The sequence below is a fragment of the Aplysia californica genome, unplaced genomic scaffold (genome assembly GCF_000002075.1).
Source record: "Aplysia californica isolate F4 #8 unplaced genomic scaffold, AplCal3.0 scaffold00447, whole genome shotgun sequence".
Taxonomy (NCBI): Eukaryota; Metazoa; Mollusca; class Gastropoda; order Aplysiida; family Aplysiidae; genus Aplysia; species Aplysia californica.
In genome coordinates this window covers 606875-615473 of record NW_004797717.1, presented here as the reverse complement: position 1 = coordinate 615473, position 8599 = coordinate 606875, and the positions used below count along the sequence as shown (strand labels likewise).

At 40.7% G+C, this 8599-nt stretch overlaps 1 protein-coding gene across 1 annotated transcript in view; it reads right to left on the bottom strand.

Annotated features, from left to right (window-relative positions):
• Positions 1–8599, bottom strand: part of LOC100533316 (glutamate receptor subunit protein GluR7) — a gene marked incomplete at its 3' end in the record, with an annotated part of 195730 nt that overhangs the window by 41203 nt on the left and 145928 nt on the right.

The window sequence follows — 8599 nt, the reverse complement described above, 5'->3', positions numbered from 1 at the left end:
CAATAAAGTTAGGTGCGTAGAAAGACAGAGTGGTAAATCAAGGTCAGACATTCTTACTGAAAGGCTGTAGATAGATAGATAGATAGATAGATAGATAGATAGATAGATAGATAGATAGATAGATAGATAGATAGATAGATAGACAGACAGATAGATAGATAGATAGATAGAGAGAGAGAGAGAGAGAGAGAGAGAGAGAGAGAAAGAGAGCTTATGTCTGTTCAAATGTCGTAAGCACAGAAAGTGTTTCTTTTATTCCCAGGAGCGAGAAAACAGTTCAACTCAAACGCCTACTAACTCAAGGAGATGCTCGAAAAACAAAACAAAAACAGCAACAAACAAACGTAACACACACAAAAAGGAAAAAAAATATAGAAACCTTCCCCACACTACTGGAACTGAACTCGTGTGCTTTACACCAGCAAGGCAAAAGAGCTTGCTCACCCTACCACGACATAATACTACATCGCTTTAGATATTTTGATGACCTATAAAACTCCGGAACGTCAAAGGAATAGCCTGTCTCTATGATTTTGCATCGAGTGTCATTGTTTTCATCGCTGGTCTCATGAATAAATTCAACGAATCTGCTCGCTGTGCTGTAAACTTTTATGTGGGCCGAGTTTGGAGGTGGTTACCGCTTTGCGTATACAAAAATAGACGCTTAGGAATTGGAGTACTAATAAGTAATAGGTATTAGGTTCATTCAGTATTCACGAGCGCTCTCTGATTCATTCACTGTCCCGCATGTTTCCATATTCATGAGTCATCCACGTGTTGTAATGAGTCGTGAGCGCTTGGGTTGTGAGTGACGCCGTCTAGTAAAATATGTGGACGACTGTAACAGGGGTTGGAGATGGCGGGGATAGATAGATAGAGCGACAGACTGGGGGAGGGAGGGGGAGAGAGAGAGGAAAGGGAAAGAAGGGAAAGGGAGAGGGGGAGAGAAAGAGAGGGAGGGAGGGAGGAATGGAGAAGAAAGCGAGAGTGGAAGAGGGGGATGGAAGAGAGACTAGACAGAGAGAGAGAGAGAGAGAGAGAGAGAGAGAGAGAGAGAGAGAGAGAGACAGTGACAGAGGGAGAATATTGACTTATGTACGAGCTTGTTGGGAAGGTGTGTGGACTTTTATAGGGATTTTGTTGAGCTGGGGGGAACGAACGGGGTGTGGTGCAGAGATGAGAGTTACAGTCATATGCACTTTTATTGTTGTTGTTGTTGTTGTTGTAATTGTGAGAGCCTATCCTTCTAAATTGTTTGGAGCCCCGAAGAGCCTACTTCGCCAGGGCCACCGCCTCTCTTGGGTAGCTGGGTAGGGGTTGAGGCAGTAGAACCTCCCTGAATCCTCCCCAAAGATATGCCACCGCCGGACCTCCGAAGCGGGCATCTCTGCAGCCAGTGCTCCAAATCTTCGGGCTCTTCGCTGCACAATGGACAGATTGGGTCCGATGTGTTGTTTATTATATGTTTTAGGCCCTCAGCCCAGAGAAGTGACCAGTCATGATTTTGGCCACTTGTGACAGGTCGCCGCGGGACCTACTTTGTTGTTGTTGTAGTAACGGTAGTGGTGTTGAAGGTTAATGTGGTGTTGGTGGTTTGCTGCTGCTGCTGTGCTGTTGTTGATCATAACTATAGGTCTAGGTGTTGATGTTGTTGCTGTTGTTGTAGTAGGTGGTGGTGGCGGCGGCGGCGGTGGTGATAGTAAGGGTCTTGTTACTGGTGTTGCCGCTGTTGTTTTTGTTAATCTTGCAGCTTTTGCTGCTGATATATGTTTTGTGGGCTGTCATTTTCTACAGGTACTGTTATTGTTTCGTTATCCCGTAACCCCTGTTGATTATAACTTACCGAACATCTTTCAACCGCAGGCGTAAAAGATCATGTTGCGCTATTTTCTACAAATGGATTTCCAATGAAACGAGCTTCTGTAAGCCGACGCAAGTGGAATAAACGAAATGCGTGATGTATCAGTTGACATGGTATTTTCATCTACAATGGATCCTGGTGACAGATTGCAAACTGGATTCATTCACATCACTCAAGCCAAGTATGCGAACACTATTTCACATTCATATTTATACGAGCAGAAATTGCGCATGGAAAGTCATCGATCTGAGGATGTTTACTTCATGCATCCAGTCTACCGTAACCGTTGATTCGATCGTGTATCAAAAATGAATAAATAACGTTTTACTTTTCAAGTGCTTTAAGCATGTCTGTGGATTAACATGTTTCTAAAACTAAACTTTAGCCTCCCGTTCGAAACATTTTTGACCCATTATGCACATCCAGAGTCTACGTGACGTCACTTTTGATCGCCATTACGACATTCGTTTAAGACATTTTAAACATATTATTATTATTTTAAGAGTGAGGTTTTTAACTGTACCCTTCACGCATATGTTATGTTTAGGCTTTTTTCTCTTTTGTCTTATAAAGAGGTGTAGTAATCAAACTCTGTAATATAATTCCAGTAACCCAGTTTTACCCTCATTTGCCAAAATACATAATAATATGATGATAAAGGTAGTTGTTTTATGCACCTTTAGACATAATCTAGATAATTTAGAAGGCGGGCCGCTTCGAACCCGCCTGTCATGCCCAACACGGACTGAGAGGGATACGTCCCTGCAGACAGACGAAGATACTCCTTTGAAAAACAAAAAGCACCCCCCCCCCTCCCAACCGAAAGAAAATCTACTCTACATACGGAAAGTGACTCACATTTTCACTGTGCAACGGCGTGTTGCTCAACTGCTACGCCATGGACATCGATTATACAACACAGACAGTCAGAGATATTTAGAGGGATGGACGTGTAGTGTACTATTCCAAAATTCTTCAATAGCGATGTAAGGGAAGAAAAACTACGCTTTAGTAAAGAATAAAACTCTCTCTTGAATTGATCCACAATAGAAACAAAGGTCCCGAGACAATAAAAAGTATCCTCTTAACAAAGTGGTAATGTTCTATGCACGAACTGCACCTTTTGGGCAGAAAACCAATATATCGTTCTTTTCCCATTTAATCAAGTTAAGGCAAAGTTTTACGTGTATTCTACAATTTGTTTTTGCTGGTCTTTTAATTTCTTTATTTGACTATCTAGAAAGCACTACAAAACTAAATCTTATTATGGAATTGTTTTAAACAAATCTGATTAAAATGCATCACTCATCTTTCAAAGAGAGCGTGTCAGCGGCTAAATGTAGCCCCAAATAAAGAGCAGTCCACGTACCTCTCTTGGAACTCTACAAACTTATTAAACTAAAAAAAGGAAGACATTTTTTTTTAACTTGTATTTTTACATATTATTATCTTAGATAGTGCACTTAACGTATTTTCGGTTCACTACGAAGTGCAACCATTGACTCTCTAAGAACCAAATGAAAGAACATTATTTTTTTTAAACATTTATTTTTGGAAGGAGGTGGGCAGGGGATGGGGGGTCTGTGTATTTTGGTATTTTGCTCTTTCTTAGGATCCGTAGTGCGCCCGCTTCACTTCGACGTTTTTATGAAGAGCGGGGAGCATGGGCCATGATAGGGCGTGGTCTAAGAGTATAATTCTATGGAAGAAACTCTCGTCCCGTGACGTAGCTTTACAATTTACTCTTGATGGTCCTGGGTAGTATCGATACCCAATGTTCAGGAATGTTGACTGGTAAAGAAGAAGTACGTGACAATAATATCATCCTAATATTATTGACTGCAAAAAAACACAAAAAACATACTATTTTGGGACGTAATGTTTACTCGCAAACGCAGGTACACAAGCGAAGTTTATGGAGAACCTTAATAGAAATCGTATGTCGGGTATGGCTCGCTCTGTCGTCACGTGACCCCTGTCTCTGCAGCGTCCAGGGAGGGAAGCCGAAAACACTAGGGTTGCCGCAGAAGTCGAAACGCGAGCACGGCAGGCAGAAATCGATTAAGTTTTGTGTCCCTCAAGAGTAGAGAGGGGGACGAAGGGGGTTTCGGGGGATGGAGGTGGGGTTGGAGTGGAGGAGGAGGAGAAGGAGGAGGAGGAGAAGGAGGAGGAGGAGGAGGAGGAGGAGGAGGAAAAGAGAAACCTGGCCAGGTCAGCCACCAGGCCATAATGGACCAGGGAGCGGGCTTGACGGGTTACTGCCCCTTGTTCCTCAAGAAATCCGATGTATGCGAAGGGAAGAAAGGGAAGAATAATAATATCATTGTTGTCCGAAATGTGTGCGGAGTAACCCAGGTTATGGGATTAACGCCTTGTTCAAAGACGCGAATTGTTTGTGCAATATTTGCCCTTCTGCACACATTTATTTCTATCCTCTGTTCTTTTTTCCATATTTATCTCATTATCTTTAATTTTACTTTTTCTACTTTTTAACAATGTATTTTAAGATTTCATTTCCACTTTCTTTTCCTATCCTTTCCCTTTGCTTTTCCTTTTTTCCAAATTCTGTCTTGTGCTTTTTTCCAACCTTGAATTTTCTGTTACATTTGATTCTTTGCGTCTTCTTTTGTCTTTTCTTAAGGCTGCGCTCACTGACCAGCTGGAAGGGTGCCAAATATACGCCGCAACCTCTCTGTTGCCCAGTTTGTATCACTGTTGCTGTTTCTTTTTTTCAGCATTGACATTGTCCTATCTTCTAGGACGCTTTCGTGGTTTTCTGTTGACCTTTTTTTCGATCTTCTAAAAAGACGACGCTTGAAAGACCCCCATTATAGGCCCCACTTTTTATACAAATTGTCTGTGCTTAGAAGACAATAAATAGACATTAAGAACAACAAGCATACACGGAGTAATGCACAGGGGTCTGTGATGAAGCAGATAAGCTCGTCACCGTCGCACGCAGGAGACCTGAGTTCGATTCCCGATGGGGAATATTTATATCGAGTATCTCAATCTTTTGCAGGTTATTCTGGAGGCGGGCTGCTCAGAATCTGTCTGTCCGGGTTAACCTGAGCTGAGCGAGATACAGCACTCCGGCAGAGAGATACAAGACATAATATTATTGTCCCAATTCCCAACACGCACTCATGTCTTTTGATTGCAACAGCAAATAGCCTAACCATTACAACACAGCCGTCTGTATGTCAGCAAGGATTGGCTTCCAAATAAGATCGGGAATGAGAAAGCGGGGTTGCTAAGGACAGCTGTTTCGGTGAGGGGGGGGGGATATGAGATAATACGTAGGAGAGGGGTAGTGCAGAGCTTGGGGTCAAAAGGTCTGTATACGCTGCTTCTGGTCCAGATACAACCAAGCAATGTCCAACACTGTCGGCGTCTAGATGTGCGACCTCCTTTAAAAATTTTAAAAAGGGAAGTACATCGACATAAGAACGGGCATTTAGCGCAACGAAAAAGAGCAATAACACCAGAGCAAAGGGAAAGAAATTGGATCTACCGGTGGTGCTCTCCAACCATCCACATGACTGATCTTAGTGGTCTTAAATAAATGATGTTATGATTAAAGTTGGGCACTGCTCTGTTACATGACCTGAAATGCACTTGAGAATTCGTTGTAATAACATTTTAGACCTGTACATTTATTGGATGTGGTATTCCGTCGCGGAAAATGTGGGTGGTTACGAAATTATTCTTTGTATTCTTCTTGTTTTGATTCTTCTGTTTCCACTCATACGCTCCATTAGCTCAGTTGGCATCGTTTTGAACTACGGAGTGGATGGCCTGGTTCGATTCCCTGACTCGACTGGGTGTTCAAGAATTTTGGAATTTTTGTGGAGTTTTCAAGACTCTCATTCCCCTTGGCTCGGTCTTTTCAGAGACATACGTTAAATTCGGAAGTACAGCCTTTTAAATAGCTTAAAGGTGTGATAGCGACGTTAAACCTCAACATGCACTTGGCCAATTCAGACAATCTAACATTGTACTGGCAGAAATCAAGCATAGTTAACTATTAACACTCATTTCTGGCATTATTGAGCTATCCAATGAACGATAATATAGGCGATTTACGTCCCCCATCTACACAATTTAGATTATTTAGGAAGCAGGCATCGACCCTGCCCGTCAGGGCCAACCCATGCTGAGAGAGATACAGCTTCCCAGCAGAAAGACTCGAAACGAAAATTCTACCCCCTCGGGGACCGAACTCGGGTCCCCTGCGAGTGACAGCGAGGTGCCTAACCGCCGCACCACAGACGCCCGTGCAGCATTGGGGAAGATAAAACTGTTCTGATAAGGCATTACTATTGATGGTTTTAGCTTTAGTCATTTACAGAGTGATGTTGCTTTAATTTTGCAAGGATTCAGAAACGCAGAAACCACCATCTGTGTTGATGTGATCAGGCGCTTTGCTGTCGCTCGTAGGAGACCTAAGAACCATTTCCGACTGGGGAGAAAATTCAGTCGAGTATCTCGGCGGGTTTTTTTTTTCCCTGGAATATTCTATTCATTTCAGCCTGGTTGTCCCTGACAAAGATGAAACCTTGTCTTCTTTATTTTCAGTTTAAAGGAGGGCATTCGCAGTGACCAAAATACCTCACAGCATGAAGACGAAGACTTTGACAGAATTTGTTTAAACATTAGATTAACACCTGTAACGCAACGGAGGGTGTATTTTTACTACAATTCTCCAAGCCGCCCACCTTAGTTTTATTTAGAGAAAAATAAGAATAGGCTAAAACAAACGACACATAATATGCATACCCTCAACATACCCCCATCCTAACCTCAAATCCATCACACTCAGTATTTAAGTTCAATTTCTATCCCTACCCCTTACATTCCCACCCCTCCCATCTCGACTACACCATAGTGAGGTTACCGTCCTATATTTATACAAAAATATTGTTTGAACAACCATTTATAATGAATGAAAGAATGAATGAATGAATGAACAAATGAATGTTAATTAAGTAATTAATTGATCATAAATAAATAAAATAAATATATACATGAATACATAAATAAATAAGTAATAAATATCTAAGTAAACTCATTAGTTCAAACGAAAAACATGTATTAAAATCATTGCATCAGACCTATAGCGAACTAAGTGATGAATTTTTTCCTCAACCTGAACACACCTTATGACAATGGCCAACGTTCAGTATAAAAACTCTCAGCGTCAGCTTGGAAAATTAATCTAGAATTCATGATCTGGAGCACGTATTAGGTTGATAATATCTGTCCAAAATTATAATAAAGTTAGCCTCGGGTGATACTATCACACGCTCCCACTCACAAATTATGTAATAATTATTGTCGAGATCTGGTTCATATTATGCAAGGGTTGTGATAATCTCAAATCCAGAGTTCAGTTGCATACTCTACAAGAACAATGTGTGTTTATGTGTTCATAAGTGAGTGTATAGGGGGTGGGGTTAATTTTTGTTGATGTTGATATTTATTCATTTATTTATTTATTCATTCATTTATTCTTTTATTTATTTATTATTCAATTCTTTTTGGGGTCGTGGGAGACGATTAATTCAAACTACAAAAATTAAGTTGGTTAACTAGCAGAAGTATGAGGTTAGAGTTTATAAGCTAATGTATGTGTGGGAGCAGGGGAGAGCAGGCACGATTAATTCAGACCTGTGCACGTCAGTAGCTTGTATTTGATCTAAAGTGCAGAATGCTAGGAACTTGGTTAACCCACAAAAGTATGAGGTTTTAGTTTCTAATAAAGTCAAGCCTATCATTTGGTGTGGAAAGGCTTGATAGGGAATGAGCATGAGTTTGCCTGTCTAAATGGCCTGCTTTAAAAAAAGTATAGATTATTAAACTGAAAACAAAGATATTAGGTTAATATTTATTGGGGGGGGGGGAGTATTCACTTGCCTCAGACTCAAATCTCAGATGTTTCGTGTTACTAGTGTTAAACTTTTTACCTATGGGTTTTCCCTTAATTGATGAATAAGTAATACAACTAGGGCAATATATTACCCAATGACATTAGGCAGTCTTCGCAACATCTGAAATAGATATTAAACATTGCTAGATTCTCCAATAGTGCTCGTCTAACAAAAGCTGCATAACAATGACTTTACAATATATTAAACCAAATAGCTCAATGAATCACAGCCTCATTCACAAGAAAAGTATTTCATGAATCAGCAATAATATGTACATTCTGTAACGACTACAAGCGGGTAAAATAACAAAGTTATAATGATATGACCTACGAGTTGTAAAACAGAACGAGAAACAAAATAGGTTGACTCATCCGTTCTTTACCAAAAATATTGCCACCAATAAACAGACCACAAAATCGCATCCAATGATACCACAAACAAGCTATAGAGACAAGGCGATCGCCTTTCATATTAATTCACACCCCATGTTCAACAACATCAAGCGAAATACAGTTCAGGCTACTGTGTGTCAGTAGAATTTATCATTGACCGAACTGAAAGAATCAAAGACGTGAGACTTGTGAATCCGAAACTTATTTCCAGCCTCAATGACCTCATTTACGTCCCCGTCACTCGAGACTACAGAAACATAACTGCAATTGATCTGCTTTATAGTCTTTTTATTTCTTCTCTTCCCTGACCTAATTTACTATTTATACTACTATATCGTGTTCTTACCTCGCCACCCTTTCTTTCTTCATCATACGTCTTGCACTCTATCAACTCTGTGACTTTTATCTCCACCCCC